Here is a 26,942-nt window from a genome sequence, read left to right on the forward strand (position 1 = left end):
TCTGGGGGTCATTTGAACAACTCGAGACAGACATATAAGATTTGGAGCTTCATAACTTCCACACATTGTGTCAAAAACCTAATGTTTTTGTTTTAACCACTTCAGCTCTGGAAGATTTACCATGATTTACCTTCATGACCAGGCCATTTTTTGCGATTCAGCACTGCGTTATTTTAACTGACAATTGCGTAGTCGTGCGACACTGTACCCAAATAAAATGTTTGTGTTTTTTTTTTCCACAAATAGAGCTTTCTTTTGGTGGTATTTGAATACCTCCTGCGGGTTTTTATTTTTTACGCTATAAACAAAAAACGACTGTCAATTTTGAAAAAAAAAACATAATTTCTTACTTTCTGCTCTAAAACCTATCCAATAAAAATTTTAAAAATTCAATTTCTTCATCAATTTAGCCCAATATGTATTCTGCTACATATTTTTGGTTAAAAAAATAACTATAGGATATATTTATGTAATATTTTTTTACTAGTAATGGCAGTAATCCGTGACTTATAGGGGGACTGCAATATTGCAGCGGACAAATCAGACACTAACTGACACTTTTGACAATTTTTGGGGACCATTGACACTAATACAGTGATCAGTGCTAAAAATATGCACTGTTACTGTATTAATGAAGGGGTTAACATCAGGTGGTTTTACTAGGGAAAGACATTGATCTGTGTCCCTGCTTTGCAGAGACACAGGATCCATGCCTTCCCTCCTGTCAGACTGTCAATGTCACGGAGCTTACCTTTGTCTGAGTCTGTAACGCAGAGATGTACGCTTACCCTTGCAGATATCCACAGTCCAAGGTGACCAGGTAAGAAAGCCACTTGGGCTGCAAATCTGTGCACGGGGGCTTGGCAGGGAAGGTGCTCCAGTAAGCAGGACCGGCAGGAATACAATGGGAAGGGAAGTCCAGGAATAACTGTGGTCACTGGATGACACAAGTCCGGATAAGGATCGCAGGAACAACAAGGAGTGAAGGTAAGGATGGAAGCCGGGGTCTGTCTTGAACACACGCTTAGGAAACAGGAACAACGGAATAAAGTCTGTCAAACATGAACAATGATCAGGAACAAAGTCTGTCAAACAGGAACCAAGATCAGCAATGAACTGACACTGCTCTAAGCGAGAGACAGTGTTTTATAGCTTGCTTAATTGAGCAATTAGCTTCAGGTGGACAATGATAGACAAGAGCACACTCAGGTGAAGTCCAGCCCCCTAGTGCTGCAGGCAATACCAGATTAACAAGACTGGATCCATATGAGCTGAAGTGTGGCTCAGAGGTAGGATAACAGGACAGAATGTCAAAGTACACCGGTTCAAATCCCATGTCAGGCACTTAATGGCGACCACGCCTGGCTGTCTGTAATCCATGAGAACCGTGACAGTCAATCTGCCTTGTTTAAATAGGCAGACTGCCGTTCTGCCTCTGTACCAAGCGATCAGTGGGTGCCAGCGGACATCGAGTCTGCAGGACCCACCAATCAGCTCTCGATGTGTGCAATCACAACAGGAGCGAGTGTTCCTTCCCACTACCCAAAAGTGCAGAATCACGTATTTATACACAGTCCTGTGCATAGCTGCTGCCCTGTAGCGGTCGGCAAGCAGTTAAGCTAGCCATAGATGGTTTGAATTGCCCGATATTTGTTCCATGTATAGGCAAAGCTCTATGTCGATCCATCGATCAACTTGGGTAGAACCAGCATGTCAGATTTCTACCAAGCGATTGTATAGCCACTAGCAATAATCACTGTGTTCTCCCAGCAGATGGCTACCTGCGCACATTAACACCCCCCCCCCCCCCCCCCAGCTAGGAGAAAACAATAGTTCTGTGGGAGGGATTCTCACTAACTGTGTTGAGGGAAACAAGCCATTTTATTTCCTGTATCCCCTGGTAAATACTTCAGCATTTCCGCCTTGTGGCAACAATTTGGGGAATTCTGTACCTACATGACTGTGCACAGCAAATGAGATTCTGACCAAGAGATGACTCAGAACCACTCTAAACAAATAGAAAATGTTTAAGACCTAGAGGAGAGCTGGACACGGATTATCGCAGGTTATCAAAATGTGGACAAAGTCATTTTCTTAAGCCCAATTGGCCTATTTTCTGCAGCTCACAAAGACTTGGATCGCCCAGGAGTGGACATTCAACCGAATTGGGAAATTCAGGTGCAATAGAGCACCAAATGAAAAATCCTTAGGAATCCAATGTCTTTGATCAACGGATTACAACAAGCAGGCGAAAAAGAGAGCCAACACATTTCAGGGGCCGAACACTCCTCCTTCATCAAGGCTGGAGGACATGGGAGAATGTTATTGAACTCGTAAGTATTCCTAAGCAGACTGATCTGCTGGCAGTAGTACTAGTAGGCTACTTCTACTGTAAACTCCAGCACTAACTGTTGTTTATAACTGCAGATCAGTCTTTTTAGGAGCACTTTTGAGTTGTTTAACATTCTGTCATTTCCTCCAGTCATCATGGAGGGGTATTGTGTGACCCCCTGAAACACATTGGATTGTTGTAATCAGTTGAACAATAAATAGGGTACTTTACATTTGGTGTTCGCTTTGACCTACTGCACTTGAAAGAAAAAATGTCAGACGTATATCAGTCTTCTCCCCTGCAAACCTGTAAAAGCGAGGTCCACTTTAAAGTGGAGCTCCAATGATCTTTTTTCCATACTTACATTGGTCTAGCTTGATGTAAGTATCTATATCTGATATGCAAAGAGTCACAGGGGATTCCATAATTCACTGTAATAGTCTGCACTACATACAGTGATAGCTGTGATCTTCAAGTGTTCTGTGCACACTGAACACAGGGGATTGCTCACTGTCGACATTCGCAGAATATTTTGAATGGTTTTTCAGTGAATGCAAGGCAGTCTCTGATTAGACAAGGTGGGAAGAAGGGACAGATGATGTCACAATGTCCACCTCATCTCCCGTTAGAGAATGCCTTGTGGTGTTTGAAAAATGATGGAGGTCCCTTGTGGTCATTGTGTAGAGGGGAAGCCGCTTTAGTGACACCCAGATGATCATGGCTATCATTGTATGTAGTGTGGACAGTGGCATCTTAAGAGCATTAAAGGGCCCCAGGCAATGCAGTGCACTGGGGCCCTGCCTACACAATCACCCATGAGATTAAAAATGCAAATTATCGATAAGGCTATATTTATTGGTACAGCAGTGCCAGGCTAATGACAGCTTCCAAGTTGGGCGGCTGGGTCCGGTGAACACACACACGGACGGGAGTCAGACTCGACTGTCCTGTGTGTGCCTGTTCCGGTGGAGGTGGACAGCCATTCCTGCAGTTGTGGGTTCCACCTCCATGGCCCAAGTGGCCTGACAGCAGCGCAGGTCCAACAGGCGTTTTCCATCTGCTAAGTTCGGCGGCGGGATGCAGACGGGAATCAGGATTAATGCTGGGCTGGGGCTGGGTCACTGGGCAGGTGGGGCCCCCAGGCAACTGCCCAGCATGCCCATTCGGTAAGATGGCCCTGAGTGTGGACTATTACAGATATACAATATATCCAAACTGGACCAATGTAAGTATGGAAAAAAGGTCCAATTTAAAGGTCGGAGTTTGAAGTTGGAAATACCTGGGGTCAAAATTATTTATTTTATTTTTTTTATTTTTGTGTGTGATGAACCCGTTTTTTTGATGTTTAACATCTGTAAATTTAATTCACTCAAAACTTTCCTGCTCCATAAAATTCTGTGCCTAATTGGTAACGAAAAAGCAGCTTACTAAGGGAGGCAGTGCTCTAGGAAGACAACCTTTGGTGGCAAGTGGAGATACATCATCAGAACAGTGTTGCCAACCGTCCGTAGATTTACGGACAGCCCGTTAAAACAGGGCACTTTTCTCCTGCCCGTAAATGCCCGTAGCAGGAGAAAAGTGCCAGTAAATCTACGGCGGCGGCGGCACGTGCGGCGCGCAGTTCCGGAGATCCCCGTCGGACGAGTGCCACGGCCCGCCTCTGCCTCCACCCCCGATGCCGCCCCCTCCCCCGACCCGGAGTTAATTACATCAGACGAGTCACTCTGCCACCCACGGCCCGCCTCTGCCTCCACCCCCGACACCGCCTCCGCCCCGAGAGTTATTTACATCGGACGACGAGTGCCACCCACGGCCCGCCTCTGCCTCCGCCTCTCCTCATTTAAGTTTTCCCGCCTGTGTCCCTGGCCCTGCGTGATGAAGCCGACCCGGGAGTCGGGACTGGAGGAGGAGTATGAGACTACGGGGGGCGTGAGCTATGGAGGGGGGTCACCGTCACCACACCGTCACCTACCTATCCGTGCTGCTGGGCACCATGCTGGCCACTGACCGACCGTCCGATCCGCCGCAGGGTAAGTCAGACTCAGACTGAGCCGGCTCCTCTCATCTGGATGGAAGGGTGAGGGGGGTGAGGGGGGGGGGGACACACACTGGCCCTGGCATCACGAGAAGTTGGAGAAGATGTTTCATGTGTAACTTGTACTGCCTTGCAATGATATGAGGGGAGCTACTTACCTACCCGTGTAATATCAGGGGAGCTACCTACCGGGTAGGTAAGTAGCTCCCCTGATATCACACAGGTAGGTAGGTAGATGGATGGGTATGTCCTTCATGTCCGCAGTGTCTGCCCACCCCCTTCACCATGTCCGCAGTGTCTGCCCACCCCCTTCACCATGTCCGCAGTGTCTGCCCACCCCCTTCACCATGTCCGCAGTGTCTGCCCACCCCCTTCACCATGTCCGCAGTGTCTGCCCACCCCCTTCACCATGTCCGCAGTGTCTGCCCTCCCCCTTCACCATGCCCGCAGTGTATGCCCACCCCCTTCACCATGTCCACAGTGTCTGCCCTCCCCCTTCACCATGCCCGCAGTGTATGCCCACCCCCTTCACCTTGTCCACAGTGTCTGCCCACCTTCTGTACCATGTCCGCAGTGTCTGCCCACCTTCTGTACCATGTCCGCAGTGTCTGCCCACCCCCTTCACCATGTCCGCAGTGTCTGCCCACCTCCTGTACCATGTCCGCAGTGTCTGCCCACCTCCTGTACCATGTCCGCAGTGTCTGCCCACCTCCTGTACCATGTCCGCAGTGTCTGCCCACCTCCTGTACCATGTCTGCAGTGTCTGCCCACCTCCTGTACCGTGTCTGACCAGAGTCTGCAGACTCTGATGTAAGGGGGAACTCTGTGCTGGCTGGGTTATGGTAACCCAACCTTCATGTAAATTTGAGAAATATGTTTTTTGACTTTTGTTTAACTTTAACACATTGCTAATAGCACTAGCTATATGTTTATAGTTAAAATATTGATATTTGCACGGTTTAGCACTGAAAATTTTTATTTTAGGTACTTTTTTCAGTGTCCGTAAAAAATTGGTGCTGTCCGTAAATTTTGGACGTTCTGCCAGTAAATTTCCCACCGGGGGGTTGGCAACACTGCATCAGAATAAATTTAAAATTTAGGTCTAAAAAAAAAATGCACTGGTCAAAATGCATTTCTCATTATAGTTCTAACATAATTTCCACACCAGGGCACATAGCAATAAAGGTATGGTGGTAGACCCATATCAGTCATTTAATAATCTGAAAAAAAAAAAAATAAAAAGATCAGGTCTACGTTTTGCCAGGAGAACATTTGTGCAGCACATGTACCGTGTGTTGAAAAAAATGTAAACACCTAAACTAAAATATATTAAGGAAATGAGAGATTAGCAAGATATCAATTATAGGCTATGTCTGCCAAAATACAGCCTCAACTCTGTTATATTATCTACTCTTGTTACTAAGCCTGATTTCCTGCCACATCTGTTCATACAGTAAGATGGAAAGGGAAATGGAGGGGTGGAAATGCAGATTATATCAACCTTTTATCAAATAGAATTTAAATAACAAGAGGAGCCTGAATCCAGAATGTCAGAGGGAATGTAAGAAGGGGACTGAAAACATACAAATCAGACAAATGATCCCGGCAGATGTTTAATCTGTACATCATCGGGGGAGTCACAAGTCAAAATATTCTGGCTTCAGCAGAAGTAAAGGAAATGATATGGATAATACAATTTTAACATATTCTTATTATTGGAATAGCAGTCAGTCTCTTATGCATCCAGTGAGGAACTTGAGCCAGTTTTTTAACTAAAATTTTATCATGTGCATAGTTTGTTACTGTAGAATTCATATGTTAGTCATTGTTTTACTCCAGTAGTGTGCATGCAAGAAAGCAACATAAGCATTGAGTCTTTTCTATCAGCTTTCTCCGGATTGTAGTCTGTCCATCATGCGCCTTTATAGCTTATACCTGGTCGTATTGGCCACCTCTCCCTCTTATAAGATTTATACTCCATACATTGCTCTGTTATTTATAAAATCTGTACTCCGTACCCTGCTTTCTTCTTTATAAGATCTATACTGTCTTCCTTGCTCTCTTCTTTATAAAATTTATACTCTGTACCCTGCTCTCTTCTTTATAAAATCTGTACTCTGTTCCCTGCTCTCTTCTTTATAAAATCTATACTCTGTACCGTGCTCTCTTCTTTATAAAATCTATACTGCGTTCCCTGCTCTCTTCTTTATAAAATCTATACTCTGTACCCTGCTTTCTTCTTTATAAAATCTATACTGCGTTCCCTGCTCTCTTCTTTATAAAATCTATACTCTGTACCCTGCTTTCTTCTTTATAAAATCTATACTCCCTTCCTTGCTCTCTTCTTTATAAAATCTATACTGCGTTCCCTGCTTTCTTCTTTATAAAATCTATACTCAGTTCCCTGCTCTCTTCTTTATAAGATCTATACTTTGTTTCTTGCTCTCTTCTTTATAAAACCTATACTCTGTACCCTGCTTTCTTCTTTATTCCCCCAATAAATGCAGAGTGCCACAGCATTGCCCCCAATAAATGCAGAGTGCCACAGCATTGCCCCTTTCAATGTAGAGATGCCAGCGTCATGCGTGCCACCTTTCAATGCAGAGCGCCAGTGTTCCCCCCGCAAGACCCGTCCGTGCACTTACTTCACTTCTCTTCAGTTCAGTCCCCGGATTCCCCGCGTCTCCTCAGTCCTCCCGCGGCACCTCCTCCTTGGCCAATGGCGTGGGGTTTGCCTTTCGGCCAATCAGGAAGGCAAGGAGGAGGAGGATTAGTGTGACAATAGCGAATTTTCATTCGCTATTGTCACACAATGGGCGGGCTCGGGGGGGGGGGAGCAATGCTCTGCGCCTCGGCTCGGCTGCCAGCCTGCCACAGTGAAATTATTCAAAGTTCCTCGGGCGGCCCGGTACCATTTGATCCACAGACCGGTACCGGTCCGCGGCCCTGGGGTTGGGGAACACTGTCATGCCACCCCCCACATGTCATGAAAAAATGCTGCCCCGGGCGACTGCCCCGTTCGCCCATGACTAAAACAGCCACTGGATCTATACTTTGTTCCTTGCTCTCTTCTTTATAAAAATCTATACTCCCTTCCTTGCTCTCTTCTTTATAAAATGTATACTCCCTTCCTTGCTCTCTTCTTTATAAAATGTATATGCCCTTCCTTGCTCTCTTCTTTATAAAATCTATACTCTCTTCCTTGCTCTCTTCTTTATAAAATCTATACCCCATACCCTGCTCTGTTCTTTACCATTTCTATACTCCATTCTATACTCTGTTGCAAATAAAATCTATATTCTATGTTCTTTTTAAATTCTAGGCTTCCTGCCCAACTCTTTTCCCTTTATAAAATCTACAATCTGCTCTGTTTTTTTAGCTGTTCTATCTTCTCTGCCATTCTCTATTCTTAATCTATACTCTAAACCCTTCATTGCTCTTCATCCAATCTATAATCCAATTCCTGCTCTGCTCTGTAATAAATCTGTGCTCCCTGCATTTATTCATCCAATCTATAATCCTGGTCCTACTTTGTTGTTCTTCTAGTCTATAATCCAAGCCCTTCTCTGATCTTATTCTCCTTTTTATAATCCCTTTCCTGCTCTTTATCGTATCTTTGCTCCTAGATGATATACAATGCCTTGAAAAAGTATTCATTCCCCTTGAAATTTTCCACATTTTTTAATTTTACAATCAAAACTGTAAATGTATTTGATTGGGAATTTATGTGATGACCAACACAAAGTGCCACATAACTGTGAAGTGGAAGGAAAATGATAAATGGTTTTCAATTTTTTTTTTTTTTTTTTTAACAAATGTGTGAAAAGTGTGGCGTGCATTTGTATTCAGCCCCCTTTACTCTCATACCCCCAACTAAAATCTAGTGGAACCAATTGCTTTCAGAAGTCACCAAATTAGTAAATAGAGTCCACCTGTGTGTAATTTAGTCCTTCAGTATAAATAAAGCTGTTCTGTGATGCCCTCAGAGGTTTGTTAGAGAACTTTGGTGAGAAAACAGCATCATGAAAGTCAAGGAACACACCAGACAGGTCAGGGATAAAGTTGTTGTTTAAAGCAGGGTTAGGTTATAATAAAAAAAGCCCAAGCTTTGAACATCTCACGGAGCACTGTTCAATCCATCATCCGAAAATGGAAAGAGTATGGCACAACTGCAAACCTACCAAGACATGGGCGTCCACCTAAACTGACAGGCCAGGCAAGGAGAGCATTAATCAGAGAAGCAGCCAAGAGACCCATGGTAAACTTTGGAGGAGCTGCAGAGATCCCCAGCTCAGGTGGGAGAATCTTCCACAGGCAGGGGCAGACTGGCAACTTTCAGCCCAGGGGGCAAGTAAAAACCAGAGGCCCATGGTGCAGCGACTTGGCCCCCCCCCTCCCACGCTCCCTCTTCCGATCTTCCTCCTGACCCCCATTCCAGGCTGAAGCCCTGCTCCACGTACTCTCTACTCACCGCCCGAATCCAGGTTCCCAACTTGGCCAGCAGGGGGCGGTTGGGGGGAGCTGGGACAGCTCGGTTGGGGCTGACCAGGGGAGGAGAGTCTCCAGTGGGGCATGGAACCGTCTCTGCTCAGACACAGTTTATACCATCCATGCTGGGGAGGGAGGCCTGCGCTCTGTCCTTGTCTTCATCCCACACTCAGTAGGTCAGTGGCAAGGAATTTTTACTTCTCTTCACCAGGGATCCTTTAGGCATGTCTGTGGCAGAAGCGGTGCAAACTTTTTACAGGACATCAGAGCGGCCCAGGGGGCAATTGCCCCCCTGCCCCCTGGCCCAGTCCTCCCCTGTCCACAGGACTATTAGTCGTGCACTCCACAAATCCGGCCTTTATGGAAGAATGGCAAGAAGAAAGCCATCCAAAGTATATTTTGTCATTCTGTACTCCTCATTCTCTGTACTGTCTGCTCTTCTCTATTCTTTATCCCCTCTATAGCCCTTACCCTTATTCTCTTTCCTGGAATTATTGCCTATTTTCCTCTGTTTTATATATTCATTGGACTGCTTTCCCTTGTCTGTTTATCCCCTCTGTACTCCATGCCCTGTTCTATTCCTTTTTCTCCTTGTGCTGCCTGCCCATCTCTGTTTATTTTCCTGCCTGTACTCCCTACCCTTACTTTGGTCCTTATTCTTACTGTTCTACCAACCTACCTAACTTACTTTATTTTTTGTCCTCCCTGTACTGTCTTTCCTTCTTTGTTTTTCACCCTTTCTGTACTACATATCCTTATTTGATCTATATCCTTTGTACTGCCTCCTTCCTCTGTTCTGTATTCTCTCTGTACTGCCTTCCCTTGCATGCTCTTCATCCTCCATATACTACTTGCCCTTCTCTGTTCCTTATGCTCCCTATGTTGCCTTCATCTTTCTGTACTGCTTGCCCATCTTTGCTCCTTATCCTTTCTGTACTGCCTGCCCATCTTTGTTCCTTATCCTTTCTGTACTGCCTGCCCATCTTTGTTCCTTATCCTTTCTGTACTGCCTGCCCATCTTTGTTCATTATCCTTTTTGTACTGCCTGCCCATCTTTGTTCCTTATCCTTTCTGTACTGCCTGCTCATCTTTGTTCCTTATCCTTTCTGTACTGCCTGCCCATCTTTGTTCCTTATCCTTTCTGTACAGCCTGCCCATCTTAGTTCCTCGTCCTCTCTGTACTGCCTGCCCATCTTTGTTCCTTATCCTTTCTGTACTGCCTGCCCATCTTTGTTCCTTATCCTTTCTGTACTGCCTGCCCATCTTTGTTCCTTATCCTCTCTGTACTGCCTGTCCATCTTTGTTCCTTATCCTTTCTGTACTACCTGCCCATCTTTGTTCCTTATCCTTTCTGTATTGCCTGCCCGTCTTTGTTCCTTATCCTTTCTGTACTGCCTGCCCATCTTTGTTCATTATCCTTTCTGTACTGCCTGCCCATCTTTGTTCATTATCCTTTCTGTACTGCCTGCCCATCTTTGTTCCTTATCCTTTCTGTACTGCCTGTCCATTGTTGTTCCTTATACTTTCTGTACTGCTTGTCCATCTTTGTTCCTTATCCTTTCTGTACTGCCTGCCCATCTTTGTTCTTTATCCTTTCTGTACTGCCTGCCCATCTTTGTTCCTTATCCTTTCTGTACTGCCTGCCCATCTTTGTTCCTCATCCTTTCTGTACTGCCTGCCCACCTTTGTTCCTTAGCCTTCCTGTACTGCCTGCCCATCTTTGTTCCTTATTCTTTCTGTACTGCCTGCCCGTCTTTGTTCCTTATCCTTTCTGTACTGCCTGCCTGTCTTTGTTACTTATCCTTTCTGTACTGCCTGCCTATCTTCCTTATTCTTTCTGAATTGCCTGCCTATCTTCCTTATCCTTTCTGTATTGCCTGCCTATACAGGGCCGGCGCCACCTGTAAGGCGACCCAGGCAGTCGCCTAGGGCGCAACTCAGCAGAGGGCGCCAGCATCCTGCTTGCTGCCTTCACGGCTTCACCGTCCGCAATGAGTATGCCGGCCGGGCGGCGCGCCGGCTCCCCTCTTGCTGTGCTAACCACCTTGTGTCGGCTCGGCGGCGCCCTCTCGGCTCGGCTGCGTGCGTCATCATCATCATCATTCATGTCTGTGTCTGTGTGACATAGACAGGCAGCGTCAGCCTCCTAGCTGGCCCCAGCGTCTGAAAGCTCTGCAGCGGTGGCCGCACATGCGCACTAGGTTCCCCTGCCCTGCCGATGAAGTCACCCGGTGGAGGAGACGGGAGGAGGGGGCGGGCGGGACACATCGCATCCAGCCCAGGACAGCGGGAAGGGACATTTTGAATCTGCACAAGAAAGGAAGGACCCCAGACCAGTCCCCAGATCCAGGAAGAAGATCCAGGAGAAGAGGACCTGTCCTACTCGGTGCTGGTGCCATTTGAAGAGAACACATATAAAAACACGGTTTATGGTAAGTGAAAATGGGCATTTTAAATGGGTATATTCAGTGAGGGAGGGGCTACATTACATTTATCCTGGGGATGGAGTATAATTTTTTTATTGTGGCTGTTTTTTATTGAAAAAAATCTTCTCTACTCCTCTTGTGCTCTCTATTTGTATTCTGCCTAGTGCCGGTTCACACTTGTGCGGCTGCGGAGATCGCATGTAGTTCGGAGCGCACTGCTCCTTCATTACATGCGATCTCAAGTGCGGATGCAAATTCAGCCATACACTTTGTATGGCTGAAATCGCACTGCATCCACACCCAACACGCACAGGACCCTTTTTTTCAGCCGCTTCAGGATCGGATCGCACAGTGGTTCACACTTGTGCGATCCGATCCTGTGCGAACTGTCAGATCGCACTGCGATATGCGATAAAACTGGGGGTGTCGTTAACATTTAATTGACACCCCCTGCGTATCGCATATGGCAGTGTGAACTGCCAGATGTGCGGATGCGATGCGGGAACAGGCTGCGAATTCGCAGCCTTCCCGCATCACAAAAGTGTGAACCGAGCCACTGCCATATGCGATATGCAGGGGGTGTCAATTAAATGTTAACGACACCCCCAGTTTGATAGCATATCGCAGTGCGATCTGACAGTTCGCACAGGATCGGATCGCACAAGTGTGAACCACTATGCGATCCGATCCTGATGCGGCTGAAAAAAAGGGTCCTGTGCCAGGGCCGGTTAACATTTGTGCGATCACAGAGATCGCATGTAATTCGGAGCGCACTGCTCCTAAATGACATGCGATCTCTGTGCGGTGCAAATTTCAGCCATACAGTTTGGCTGAATTCGCACCGCATCCGTACCCAACTCGCACAGGACCCTTTTTTTTTTTTATCCACAGCAGAATTGGATCGCATAGTGGTTCACACTAGTGCAATCCAATTCTGTGCGAACTTGCAGATCGCACTGCGATATGCGATCTGATCTGGGGGCGTCGTTAACTTCTAATTGACACCCCCAGCGTATCGCATATGGCAGTGTGTATGTTGTATTGCACTTTCAGAATGTTTATGTATTAAACTATTAAAATTTGCACTTTATTTTACATTATGGCTTTTTGTGCTTTTGGGGGGGGGGGGGGGGGGGGGCGGCAATTTTTATTTTGCCTAGGGCGCCAAAAATCCTTGCACCGGCCCTGTGCCTATATTTGTTCCTTATCCTTTCTGTACTGCCTGTCTATGTCTATTCCCTGTCCTTACTCACTGCCTTTCTCTTTACTCGCTCTTCTGTCCAATGCCTCCATGTATTTTTAAGTTTCATCTTTCTGATTCTTCTATTTTTTCTTTATCGCTGTTTAAATGCTAGTGAAATGTTGATGTGATTACAGTATAGAAAATCAACTCCTCAACCTCTCTCTCGGGAACATGAGAACTAGAGACGATCCAGATGATTGCATTGGCACAACACCACAATAAACAGCACATATTGCCATTATATTCAATATCATTGTGGGAAGATCAAGTTCTCTGTTTTATTTTTAAATCCTCAGAGCTGTCTAGCTAGCATGAAACTTAGACATTTTTTCACTTTCTACATGAAAAGAAAGTGGTAAACATTTCTTAAGTACATGATGAACCTATACTTGTCATTTGATCTTATTTGGGCTATACTTGCAGATCCAGATGCTCGCTCGAAATGTAATCACAGCCTGCTATAATAACATCATTTAAAATTCTAAAAATTAGTGAAGGGAAAAAAGGTGCCTTAACTGCCTACTATGCAAAAATATGTCGGGAAAGAATGGTTTCCTTCTCTTAGCTGCAAGGCTAAATAGCTACCTTTTTTCCCCCCTAGGCCAGCTACACTATATTACCAAAAGTATTAGGACGCCTGCCTTTACACCCACATGAACTTTAATGGTATCCCAGTCTTAGTCCCTAGCGTTCAATATTGAGTTGGCCCACCCTTTGCAGCTATAACAGCTTCAACTCTTCTGGGAAGGCTGTCCATAAGGTTTAGGAGTGTGTCTATGGGAATGCTTGACCATTCTTCCAGAAGCGCATTTGTGAGGTCCAGCACTGAATTTGGATGAGAAGGCCTGGCTTGCAGTCTCCGCTTTAAGTTATCCCAAAGGTGTTCTATAGTTTTGAGGTCCTAAACCTTGTGGACAGCTTTCCCAGAAGAGTTAAAGCTGTTATAGCTGCAAAGGGTGGGTCAACTCAATAAAGTTCATGTGCGTGCAGGGCTGGTGCAAGGATTTTGTGACACCCTAAGAGAAGCCTAATTTTGCTGCTCCCTTGGCTCCGCCCCTGACTCCACCCCCTTTGCCCTGCCCATGAGTGCGATATGCTAAACGTGGAAGGATTCAGGAGTGGGTTTCGTACATAGTGCAAGGTTGATTCCTGCATTTCATACAGAGTGCAAGGTTCAGAAATTCGTTGTACAGGATGCAAGGTTTAGGAGTGCGTTTCATACAGGGTGCAAGGTTCAGGAATACCTTGTACACGGTGCAAGGTTCAGGAATGCATTGTACAGGGTGCAAGGTTCAGTAATACCTTGTACAGGGTGCAAGGTTCATTAATACCTTGTACAGGGTGCAAGGTTCAGGAATACCTTGTACACGGTGCAAGGTTCAGGAATGCATTGTACAGGATGCAAGGTTCAGGAGTGCATTTCGTACAGGGTGAAAGGTTCAGAAGTGTGTTTCGTACAGGATGCAAGGTTCAGGAGTGCGTTTCGTACAGACTGCAAGGTTGAGGAATGTGTTTGTACAGGGTTCAAGGTTCTGGAGTGTGTTTCCTACAGGGTACAAGGTTTAGGAATGCATTGTACAGAGTGCAAGGTTCAGGAATGCATTGTACAGAGTGCAAGGTTCAGGAATGCATTGTACAGGGTGCAAGGTTCAGGAGTGCGTTTCGTACAGGATGCAAGGTTCTGGAATGCGTTTTGTACAGGGTGCAAGGTTCACAAGTGCGTTGTACAGCGCGCATGTTCAGGAATGTGTTGTACAGAGTGCATGGTTCAGGAGTGCATTGTACAGGGTGCAAAGTTCAGGAGTGCGTTGTACAGGGTGCAAGGTTCAGAAGTGCGTTGTACGGGGTGCAAGGTTCAGAAGTGCATTGTATGGGGTGCAAGGTTCAGGAGTGCGTTGTACAGGGTGCAAGGTTCAAGAGTGCGTTGTACAGGGTGCAAGGCTCAGGAATTCATTAAACTGCAAAGACTCCAATTAATTAAACATAGCACACTTACGTCCTAAAATCCTGATTAGCAACATACAAGAGCTGAGGGAAGAATGGTGGCATCAGATGGATCATGGATAATAAATGAGAGCAGCCTATAGCAGGACATTCAGCAGTGGAAACCTCTATTCAGCACAGCCAGGGATTGGTGGGCAAGCTGGCGGGTGTGCAGCTGCAATGAGAGTGAGTGGGAGTGGAGCTGTCAAATCGAAGCTCTGATGTCGGTAAGGGCAGGGCTAATATGAGGGGCTCCTCCCCTTTTCCCCCTGCATAGACAAAATAGCCAAAGTTTATACATTAGTGGGCGGGTAAGAAGGTGGCAGGGTCAGGATCAACTGCTGCATGTGCACCCACAGCTTGGTATAGTCAACCTGAATTATACACAGCTGTGGGTGCGCATGCAGTAGTTGGTCCAACCCCCTACCACCTTCTTCCCCGCCCACCAATGTGTAAACCCTGTAAAAAGAAAAATCCGCGCAACTAATGTGAAAATAATATCAATCAAAATATAAATAAATGAGTATAGTGCAAACCAGCGGCTGCTGTACCGACTATGCTTATCACTGCATAACACAGAAATCAAGGTATATTAAAGGTACAGCGCTACTTTGTGCCTAGCAACAATATCACTGTGCAAATAAGCAAAATAGTAAAGTGCATGCAATAATCATAGTGCCAAAGGGCAAGATAATATAAGTGCACAACATAAATAATTCTCTCATAAAGTGCAATTAAGTGTCCATATGAAGTGTCTCAGTCCATTCATATAGCTTCCTCCACACTGTGCAAAAATTGGCTGAAGAGGATGCTTGAAAGTGCTTAGTGCTTCCACCACCATCTAAAGATGACCTCTCACCTAATAGTTAGACCCGTGTTTTACCACCAGGTCTAAGTAAGCTGTTCCCCCGAGGGGTAAAGGTCACTCCACTATACAGGCAACACTCCTTGGAACCTTTTAATGGACTGGGCAAATTTTCACCTCGGATCTCTCATAACATTGCCAGGTGTACTTACAAAAAGAAGAGGTGGAAATCTAGATGGTGGTGGAAGCACTAAGCACTTTCAAGCACCCTCTTCAGCCAATTTTTGCACAGGGTGGAGGAAGCTATATAAATGGACTGAGACACCTTATATGGACACTTAATTGCACTTTATGAGAGAATTATTCAAGTTGTGCACTGTTAGATTATCTTGCACTTTGGCACTTTGATTATTGCATGCACTTAACTATTTTGCTTATTTGCACAGTGATATTGTTGCTAGGCACCAAGTAGCGCTACACCTTTAATGTGTAAACCCTGGCTGTTTTTTCTATGCACAGAACAAAGGGGCGCCCCCCCCCCCCACACTGATGTTTGTTCTAGGCTGGCGCTCTACCTTGCTTATAGGTAGCGCCGGCCCTGTGTGCATGTAAAGGCAGGCCTCCCAATACTTTTGACAATATAGTGTACTTTGTGCCACCTCCCCCATCTTCTCAAACTTCTTTGGTTCCCCCAGCACACACACTCAGAAACCTTTCTAAACTGCATTAAGCCCCTGTGCTACTTCAGTGCGATTTCAAAGCTGCACAGCAGTGCAATTTGCACTTCCGATTTCATTGCGACTTAATTTACCAGAAGTCTACACAAGTGGCAAAAAGTAGTCTGGGAACCTTTTTCATAATCACTGTGACATAAGTCGCGGGGATATGAACAGTTCCATTGCAGGCAAGAATTGCAACATGTCATGCAATTTGGAACTGTCAAAACTCATGACAAATTACACCGGTGTAAACGGGGACTAAAAAACAGAATTGTCCAAATATGTGGGCAAATACAAACAAACTAGGAATGTGTCTACAGATATACAATCCGTACCACAGTGACACAACATTTCACCAGGGACACAAACCATTCACAACCAGGAATATATCCAGAGAAGCACAATACTAAACCAGGAATATGTCCAGAGAAGCACAATACTAAACCAGGAATATGTCCAGAGAAGCACAATACTAAACCAGGAATATGTCCAGAGAAGCACAATACTAAACCAGGAATATGTCCAGAGAAGCACAATACCAAACCAGGAATATGTCCAGAGAAGCACAATACCAAACCAGGAATATGTCCAGAGAAGCACAAGACCAAACCAGGAATATGTCCAGAGAAGCAAAAGACCAAACCACGAATATGTCCAGAGAAGCACAGTACCAAACCACGAATATGTCCAGAGAAATACAATACCAAACCAGGAATATGTCCAGAGAAGCACAATACCAAACCAGGAATATGTCCAGAGAAGTACAATACCAAACCAGGAAAAATGTCCAGAGAAGTACAATACCAAACCAGGAATATGTCCAGAGAAGCAAAAGACCAAACCACGAATATGTCCAGAGAAGCACAATACCAAACCACGAATATGTCCTGAGAAGCACAATACCAAACCAGGAATATGTCCAGAGAAGCACAATACCAAACCAGGAATATGTCCAGAGAAGCACAATACCAAACCAGGAATATGGCCAGAGAAGCAAAAGACCAAACCACGAATATGTCCAGAGAAGCACAATACCAAACCACGAATATGTCCAGAGAAGTACAATACCAAACCAGGAATATGTCCAGAGAAGCACAATAGCAAACCAGGAATATGTCCAGAGAAGCACAAGACCAAACCAGGAATATGTCCAGAGAAGCAAAAGACCAAACCACGAATATGTCCAGAGAAGCACAATACCAAACCACGAATATGTCCAGAGAAGTACAATACCAAACCAGGAATATGTCCAGAGAAGCACAATACCAAACCAGGAATATGTCCAGAGAAGCAAAAGACCAAACCAGGAATATGGCCAGAGAAGCAAAAGACCAAACCACGAATATGTCCAGAGAAGCACAATACCAAACCACGAATATGTCCAGAGAAGCACAATACCAAACCAGGAATATGTCCAGAGAAGCACAATAGCAAACCAGGAATATGTCCAGAGAAGCACAATACCAAACCAGGAATATGTCCAGAGAAGCAAAAGACCAAACCACGAATATGTCCAGAGAAGCACAATACCAAACCACGAATATGTCCAGAGAAGTACAATACCAAACCAGAAATATGTCCAGAGAAGCACAATACCAAACCAGGAATGTGTCCAGAGAAGCACAATACCAAACCAGGAATATGTCCAGAGAAATACAATACCAAACCAGGAATATGTCCAGAGAAGCAAAAGACCAAACCACGAATATGTCCAGAGAAGCACAATACCAAACCACGAATATGTCCAGAGAAGCACAATACCAAACCACGAATATGTCCAGAGAAGTACAATACCAAACCAGGAATATGTCCAGAGAAGCACAATACCAAACCAGGAATGTGTCCAGAGAAGCACAATACCAAACCAGGAATATGTCCAGAGAAATACAATACCAAGACAGGAATCTGTCCGCAGAGACACAATACTGTACCAGAAACAGGTCTGCAGAGACACAACTGGTACATCCAAATCTCAGAATAACATCAATTTTGTTTAAATTTCGATTTATAACTAAACGCAGATGTCTGTTTTACAGCATAAAATATAATCTTGAAAATAGGGCACAAGTACATTTCTAAACTTCATAACAAGCATTTCTCCTGTAAATGTTTTAAAAACCCAGCGCAGTTGATTATTCTAGATGATTGCTTTTATGGTTAGTAAATTTGTGGTGTGTTTCCCTGGAGCATAATTTAGAAAAGAACACCAGTCCCATGTAATTTAATTATGGGAATTTACTCATTCATGCTGCTTCTCCACATCCAGTTTACTCTTATTTGATATCTGTAGAATCTGGTTTTAGAGAACATCTTGCTGCCACTTGAGACCATAGCTGTGTCTTTTACATAATATTAAAGTATCGGAGAATCTGAATGTTGATTCAGCTGCAGCTGAAAATGGAATTGGAAATTATGACAAGAGAGGCTAGCACATAAGTAAACCAAGCCACAACTAATTATAATACAAATCAGATGTAGTTTCCCTTTGCATAGTCTATGTGCATTATGATATTAATGGCTTTTCTTCTGAAAGCATATGATTAAGAAAAACTTTTCTTTTTATTTTTTTTAGAGTATGGAAGGGAGTAAAATCCTTTTATTTTATTAATTTTTTTCTGCACGTGTCCCTTTGGAGAGATCTTTTTTTACTTCCTGTTCTGCAGATGTAACAGAAAGTGAGACAATGGGGGTTATTTATGTAGCACTGCCCCCTAGAGGTCTGCTGAGTATTACACTTTCTGGATGCCCCTGGGTTACCCGTAGCAACTGTTTGCAGAAACGTAACACTTTAAGTTCTTGGCTCAGTCAATAATCAGTCCAGGGGATGTTGTTTTGTAGTTTTATTGAGAACTTGGATAGGAAAAGGGATGTGTGGCATACTCCAACTGATCACTATTCACAGTATTGAGGACAACTGACGTTAGCATGCGGCAAGGCCGCTGCTTCACTCTGTCACTGAAGTGAAGATATTTTAAGTGCTCCTGCTTGCAATTCTCTTCAGGGTTCTAAATTTGCCACCCCCTCTCTCTCATATTATGTGTGCTGACACCCGTCCACTGACTCTATCCTCTGGAGTGGTCCCCTTCCTGGGCAGACCCCCGGGCAAGTTCCTCTGTACTCACAGACACTGTTTTTCCAGAGTTACTGCTGCCTCCAAGTCCACCAGTCAGCTTTCCAGGACCTCCGGATTCAGCCCCACACTCTGGTTCACCAGGCTGACTACCTGTGACCACCATCCACAGCTACAGAAGGAGACAGCCGTCCCCCTCCTTCCAGGACCTGGATTCCCGCCCAAAGACCCCCTTCCTCATGTGCTCCTGGATTTTATACCCTATCCCATGATGCACCACTCTCTGTGCCAAACCCATGGGACGGTATCAAAGCCTGTGTGTCATTGGCTGGGTTTCCTCCACTGTCCAATGTATCTTTCCATTGAATACAGTGGGTACACTCCCTCAGCCCATATGAATCACACATGGAACAGGCCTAACTAATAGATCCAGCTCCCTGATAAGCAGAGAGCTCCTATGCTTTACCTACTGCTTTCCTGTTAAGCAGAGAAAGCCAAAAACGATCCCTACTATCTAGCACCTGACTAGGAGGGTGCTACATTTACTAAATACAAATCCACTGTGCACTACAAGTGCACTTGGAATTGCAGTCGCTGTAGATCTGAGGGGCAGATCTGAAATGAGGAGAAGCTCTGTTGTTTTTAATTTTCTTTGCATGTCCCCCTCAGATCTACAAGGACTGCACTTCAAGTGCACTTGCAGTGCACAGTGGATTTGCCTTTAGTAAATCAACCCCTATATCACTTTAAAGTAGGGCTTTTTTTTCTTGGAGAAATAGGTGCAGGAACCCCTCCTCTCTGAGCAATTCTTGTATCTGCCCACTACCCACCTCCGAGCACCGTTTGATTCCAGCCCCCCACCCACCTCTCAGTGCTGCCTCTTTTAGAGAATACTGAGCCAAGTATCATTTGTGGTGCTAAGAAATTTGTATGGAATTTGGTAATGATAACAAGAAAAGCAGTAAAATAGATCCCCTGCAGCCAGGCGCCATAGACCCTCCACAGCAACCACAGATCTCCCAGCAGCCAGCATCAGTAGACCCCTCCCTTAACAGCAGATCCTATCTAGCAAAAATTGACCCCCAGCAACATAAGGCCCCCTCCAGCATATCAGCAACAACAGACCTCCCCAGCAACAATAAACAACCATATAAAAATAGATCCCCTCCAGCAATAATATGTCCCCCAGCAGCCAGCCTCAATAGACCCTCCGGCACACCCCAGTACCCCCTGCCATTACATGCAGTACCATTGAATACCAGAGGTGCAGGAACTATGTTCTCCCGCATTCCTGCTGAAAATAAAGCCCTTCTTTAAAGTAAGGCCCTCTTAGGGCGGATTCACACTACTTGATGTGCAGGAAATGCGTGTTTCCTGCACTGCACAGATACGTGTTGCCCGCTGCAGATGCTCACGTGTGTCATTAATTCTTAAAGGCACACCCATGCATCTAGCAAATGCGACCACCAAAGCCCATGACTCCACATTACCATGTGGTTTGGTGTGGTACAATTCTTAAAACTTGTGCCTGCTGTATGTTTGGCACATTCCCATGCATTTGGCAGCCCATTGAAATGAATGCACTGGTGGGAACGTGCATAAAACTGGGACACACCTATATGGTGTAAACCGGCCCTTAGACAGTTACTAAAACAACTGTTCTTATTGGAAGAGTTAGCCTTACCTGTTGTTCTGATGACAAATGTTAGAGCGTCATGATTTTCTGTTTTACGGACAATGGCCGTCAGGATAAATTTGGGGGGGGTGAACCGGTTGCTGCATGCAACTGGGCCAGAGGCAAGCAATGAGATTCTTTATTTAGGTTAGCTTTAGGCTAGGTTTACGCTGAATCGTTGGCTTCTTCAGGCATTTTGGAATTGTTTTTCAAATGCATTTTCAAGCATAAAAGATAGGCCAATGAAAAGTTTGTTACTAGGAGGAAGAGATGGAATGTTGGGACTGTAAATCAAAAAGCACATATTAGATGTGATTTCAGGCTCTTCCATTGAAGTCTATGGGACCAAGAACTTTCAGTCTTGCCCAAAAGAGGGTGTGATAACACATTCAGATATTAATGGGCCCTATAGAATAAAATTGATATGTTATTTTCGAATGTTGTCATGCTTCTAGAAACACGCATCGAATTGCCTAGGTGTAAATAAAGGATTAGGCTTGGCCTTCCCAACTTGTTATATATTCAGAAATATTAATTTGAGAGCAGGAGCAGGTATACTTTGGGCATGTTTCCACGAGTTAGGCAGCCCATTTATTTCAATAGAAACATGGAAAAGAAGTTTGGACTCGGCACCATGAGGTTTGACTTCCGTGAAAACGTGTATATTTGCAGATGCGCAAGGGGGCCATTGACAATTATTGCACCACCATGCGTCTACTAAATGGAAATGTGTTTCTTATGATCAAAGGTCTGAACCTAGTCTTAAAAGAACAGCAACACACTACATTTATGTACAGCTTGGTGACAAGGTAATGTACTCTCCAGCTTGGGAAAGATTTAGTTCCTTGTTTGGCTAATATCAAATGAGGGCACAAAGCAGTGATCAATAATCTGGGCTGCTGGGCTAAAGAAAAGACATAGAAACAGATTGCTGTAGATGGTTAGTAACATTGCACTGATTGGCTTTTACAGATCCCTGTTTTAGTTGGACTTTCAGGGTAGGAAGAGTATGGCCATGCTGTCGAGCACTGGTCCTTTCATTCTGTAGGCAACCGGTTTCCTCCTGGATTCACCAGACCTCCTTCTAGAGCTGTAGGTCAATCAAGGGATAAGGGTCTAAAGCTGGCCATAGATTATTTAATCTTTTTCAAATCTAGCTGATTCTTCCATCCATGCTGTACAGTGCGAATAGCAGAATCCCCCTTGCCGTGCTATTTTATTATGAGAATGAATGGGGCTGCTGTTCAGCCGTCAATTTTCTAACCTAGCTTCTTTGATTTTTCCATCAACGGATGGCAGGTGAAAGGGGGCCAATGGGTCACCCACTGTGCAAATTTCAGCTTGTTCATAAGCAACCGGACAAAATTTGAATAGTTTATATCCATCAATATCTGCATCAGAAACTGTGGCATTTTAAAGAACCATTGCACTATTTAGGAGCTGAGTAAATAGTCCGTCATTATTTAAAGTGCTTACAATAAACCAGGTGCTAGTTTTTGCAGCAGTGAGTTCTCAGTTTGGTTGCCTGCTGGTTATATTAGAAAAAATCCCATTTGTAAGGACAGCCATAGACAGATTACCCTAGCAACACAGTCAATGTTAGGGGAGGACTAAGCCAGGGGGCAGGGGGGAAATTTCCCCCTGGGCCGCTCTGATGCCCCGTAAAAAGGCTGCACCGCTTCTGCCACAGATAAGCCTAAAGGATTCCTGGTGTTGACCTACTGAGTGCGAGTTGAAAACCAGGACAAAGCGCAGGCCCCTCCCAGCATAGATGGTGTAAACTGTGTAAGAACAGAGGCCGGCTCCATGCCCCACTGGAGACTCTTCTGCCCCGACCAGCCCCAACCTGAGCTGTCCCAGCCCCCCCCCCCCCACCTTCCCCTGCTAGCCAGGTAAGGAACCCAGATTCAGCCAGTAAATAGAGAGTATCTGGAGCAGGGCTTCAGCTTGGAATGGGGGGTGAGGATGAGGATTGGGGGAGTGGGAGGGGGGGTGAGGGAAAGTGGGAGGGGGGCTGAGTCACTGAACTATGGGCCTCTGGTGTGTACTTGCCCCCTGGGCCGAAAGTTGCCAGTCTGCCCCTGGTATGTTGATGGGGAAATCCTTCCCACGGAGCCATTGTGTTCTACCAGTGAGGACGCCGGGACAACACAGTGATTATTGCTAGCGGCTATAACAGTTAGCTAGCAATAATCGCATGTAAAATCTGACTGCCTGGTTGAACCCAAATTGGATCGATGTTCAGCCTGCCCATACATGGTTTGAATAGAACCTTCTATGGCCAGCTTAATACCCTTTTCATTTCTGTTGATCCTGAAACACTTGATATCTCTGGTGTATCTTGGCCAGACAGCCCATTGATAGGCCAGCCTAACCATTGAACACTGGGCAGACAATGGATGACATGTATTTTTTCAGTCACTATCACATTTACATTCACTGCTGAATATTTTCTTACTCAACAAATATTTCCGGTCTCATCTGTTGAACATCACTTATCCGCCTCTCTAGAGTACACTTGAGTTTTTCTAAACTGAACATTTCAGCAATTATGACACTTGGTAGAGTACATTACTTATATTGAGAAGATAAACACGTATTACAGGGTAAATATCATAAAGTAAATGAAGCACAAGAGATTGGCGGAGAAAGTTTGGTTCCCTGCTGAAAAGACATGTTAATAGGGCCCAGCAGATATGGGAAGGCCAAAAGGTTACGTTGAAATGGCTGGCGTTCCTCAGTGGATCATTTTCCATATGGATAATCCGAGTCCTTTTTAATATTGCTGACATCGCTGTGCCTGATGTATTGGAATGTTAGATGTCAAGAAGATGTCTTTTGTCATTGGAGGGCAACTGTAGTGGCATATCCAAAGTGCAGAAACAGAGGCTGGACGGGCTGACCGCAATCAAACCTAGTTAGGGACAAGCCTAAAAGACAGGGGGGTCAAACAAGAGTGTTAGGGCATGCAGCTGGCAAAAGCAGAAATTGTTACAGAAAAAAGGTCCAGAAACACTAGCTTTTAGGGAGGTAGTACCCTGTTCATTGATAAGGTGCAGACAGAATGTTTGGAACTCTATTTACGCGCTCATGATGGAGGCCAATTCTACAGTTTCAGTTACAGGGCTGCAGTGCTAACATTGTTCACTAGATGGTGCAGACTGCAGGCTGAATCTTACATTTATAATTAAGCGAAAGTTAAACAGTGGCGGCTGGTGCATTGGGGGTGCAGGGGACGCCCCCCCATCCATACGTTCGGCTAATGTACATGCAGGGCTTCGGACGCATGGGGTTCAATGGGGCTTTTTTTTTTTTTTCTAGCATGTGATTAGAGCCAGAGGCTCTAATAGGCTAAAAAAAAGGCGGAGCACTGCGCCCTGAGCCCACCCAGTTGTGTGACAATAGCGAATGAAAATTCGCTATTGTCACACGGATCCTCCTCCTGGCCAATCAGGAACGGGTCCTGAGACCCGTTTCCCGATTGGCCGAAAGGAGAAGCCATGCCATTGGGCATGGAGGAGGAGGGAGGAGACGCAGAAGACTGAGGGGGGAAGAAGCCGAAGCCGCCGCTGCTTGCTGCGGTACATGTCCAGGCATCCAGGCAGGGTGAGTGAGCCGGGGGGGGGGGTCCTGCTGGTGTTCTGCTGTGGTCCTGGGGGGGGTATGGTGCGTGCCTGGTGTGGTTCGGAGGGGGTATGCTGCGGTCCGTCTCCGGCCCATGGAGCACCAGCCGCCTCTGAAGTTAAAGTGTTGCTTAACCCACAACCGAAAAATCAGCCTGTATTTGAAGTAAAGCATGCTTGTTCTACTCACTGTGGAACCTAAGGGGGTTAATCCTCTGCATATTGTAAAAAGGCGATTTGATACTGTCTCCTCTGATCCTCCCCTCCTTCCATGTCCCCTAATCATTTCCTAATTGTACAGAGCTTGGGGACAAGCTGAACATGCTAAGTTTGGTGTGTATTGCTAGAGAGTTTTTTTATATCTTGGGAGGGTGCATGTGATCAGCAGCACAGGGCCAATCAGCACTGTCCTGACAGAGGGTCAGGAGTCCTGCAGCCTCATAGGACAATCGGGGGAGAAAATAAATTCCTCCTCCAAGCTTTAACCAGACACTGATAGAAGTCACAAGACTGCTATATACTGCTGACGAGAAAAGGTATTTGGCAGTTTATATTTATTAAAATATTTGCATTTCCATGTTATTGTTCCAAATATAGTGAATGCAGGGTCTTGGGTTTAGTAACACGTTAAATTAAACACTTAACAAACATGGGTCTGGTGATGGAAAATGACATGAGCAGAGACTGTCCTCAGTGAAAGTCACATATGAAAACAATTTGTAGATCAGAGATTTAGGCAGCTAATTTATTAGAAAACCTCAGCTTTTCCTCTAAACGTAGCTACAATGTCCATATACCCTAATTTGTTACACGTGGGGGGCATCCATATTTATCAGTTATACACACTGACACACTGTCTTTCCTGAATAGTAATTGGGCTTCGCTGCTCCTCTATTTTACTGTTATGTATTTATTTCAGCTGTCTGAACAAGTTTTAGGAGAAAGTTCTTGCAATGAGCTTTTGTTGAACTCCACATGTTCTCTAACACAGCTTCGATGTCACCGTTATTCAGCAAAAGTTTTGTCTGACATGTTGGCATCAAATGGCATGCCTTCAAGTCAACTTTTTAGAGATCACTCCAAATGTGTGCTCACTAAAAATATGAATCTTTACAAAAAAATGATGAGAAGGTGGAGGATTCTGTGAAGTTTTTTTAAAACTATTTTTTTGTCAGCTTGGCCTCTCAAAGCTTGGCTTTTCTATGGATGTAAGTTATTAATGCGGATTCTGGCTGTAACAAAACTCTTCCATCTACATATGCCTGCTATGTGGATTGGGTCGTTTAGACTTAATATAGAGGGCAGTGAAGATAGAGAGGGAAGTTGCTAACCGCTTGTACTTTAGATTGTTGATGGGAGCCACCATTAAAGGCATAGTCCACCTTTGGGACTGTAAAATATGGTCGGCAAGGGTTTCTTTTAGCGGTAACGCACCTTCAATATTCATTGGTACTGTATGTAATGGCAAGGGGTGCTGGGGTGTGCTGGAGTATCTATTGATGCTGGCTGCTGGGGGATCTATCGTTGCTGGAGGGGATCTATTTTTATATGGCGGATTATTGTTGCTGGGGAGGTCTGTTGTTGCTGGTTTGCTGGAGGGGGCCTTATGTTGCTGTTGGGGGGGTCAATTATTGCTGGATAGGATCTGCTGTTTAGGGGGGGGGGGTCTATTGATGCTGGCTGCTGGGAGATGTGTGGTTGCTGGCGAGGGTCTATTGCTGCTGGCTGCAGGGCATCTATTTTACTGCTTTTCTTGTTATTGGCAAATTCCATACACATTACTTAGCACCACAAAATGATACTTGGCTCTGTAGTCTCTAAAAGGGGTGGCACTGAGAGGTGGGTGGGGGGGGTGGAATCAAGAAACGGTGCTCGGAAATGGGTAGGGGGTGGAGACAAGAATTGTTCAGAAAGGAGGAGTTCCTGCACCTATTCTTTGAGAGAAAAAGAGCCCTGATGGTCGGTTTATCAAACCCCCCCCCCCTCCCCAATTACCTGAATTGAGGGGTGCTTCTCCATGGAGCAGCCTGTTGTTTGAATTGAGTGTGGCTGTCCTTGGCTCTGCTCACACAGCCATGTTATCCTTTCACAGATCAGTTCCCAGGGATATGTAAATGAGAAGATTAAAAGTCTCATCTGCCCCCACTATAGAGAGAGACTCGTAGTGCCATCATAAGTGGGGTTATGTCCCCACACTTATAGTCCATCAATTACTTCCTCAAACCCCCTAACAGGAGGTCCAAACTTTTTTTTGCTCGGATGAAGAGGGGGTACAGTCAAAATGCATAAGCGTCTGCAGACTCCAGGGGCATCGCTTCGGTCTATCTAGAGGGATGTTATGGGTTCTGGTTGTTCTGTTGGATATTTGCTTTGAACTTGAAGCTCCATATGCAAGGTCCATAGACATGGAAGAGCGAGTTTATGATGGAGGAACTTGACTGGCCTGCACAGAGACCTGACCCCAACTCGACAGAACACCTTTGGGATGAATTGGAGTGGGGACTGCGAGCCAGGTCTTTTCTCCAATATCAGTGCCTGACCCC

At 45.3% G+C, this 26,942-nt stretch overlaps 1 protein-coding gene across 1 annotated transcript in view; it reads left to right on the plus strand.

Annotated features, from left to right (window-relative positions):
* Positions 1-26,942, plus strand: part of ME3 (malic enzyme 3) — a 306,056-nt gene that overhangs the window by 205,528 nt on the left and 73,586 nt on the right. The window lies entirely within an intron of this gene.

Source organism: Pelophylax lessonae, assembly GCF_965119305.1.
Source record: "Pelophylax lessonae genome assembly, chromosome: 2".
NCBI classification, from domain to species: domain Eukaryota; kingdom Metazoa; phylum Chordata; class Amphibia; order Anura; family Ranidae; genus Pelophylax; species Pelophylax lessonae.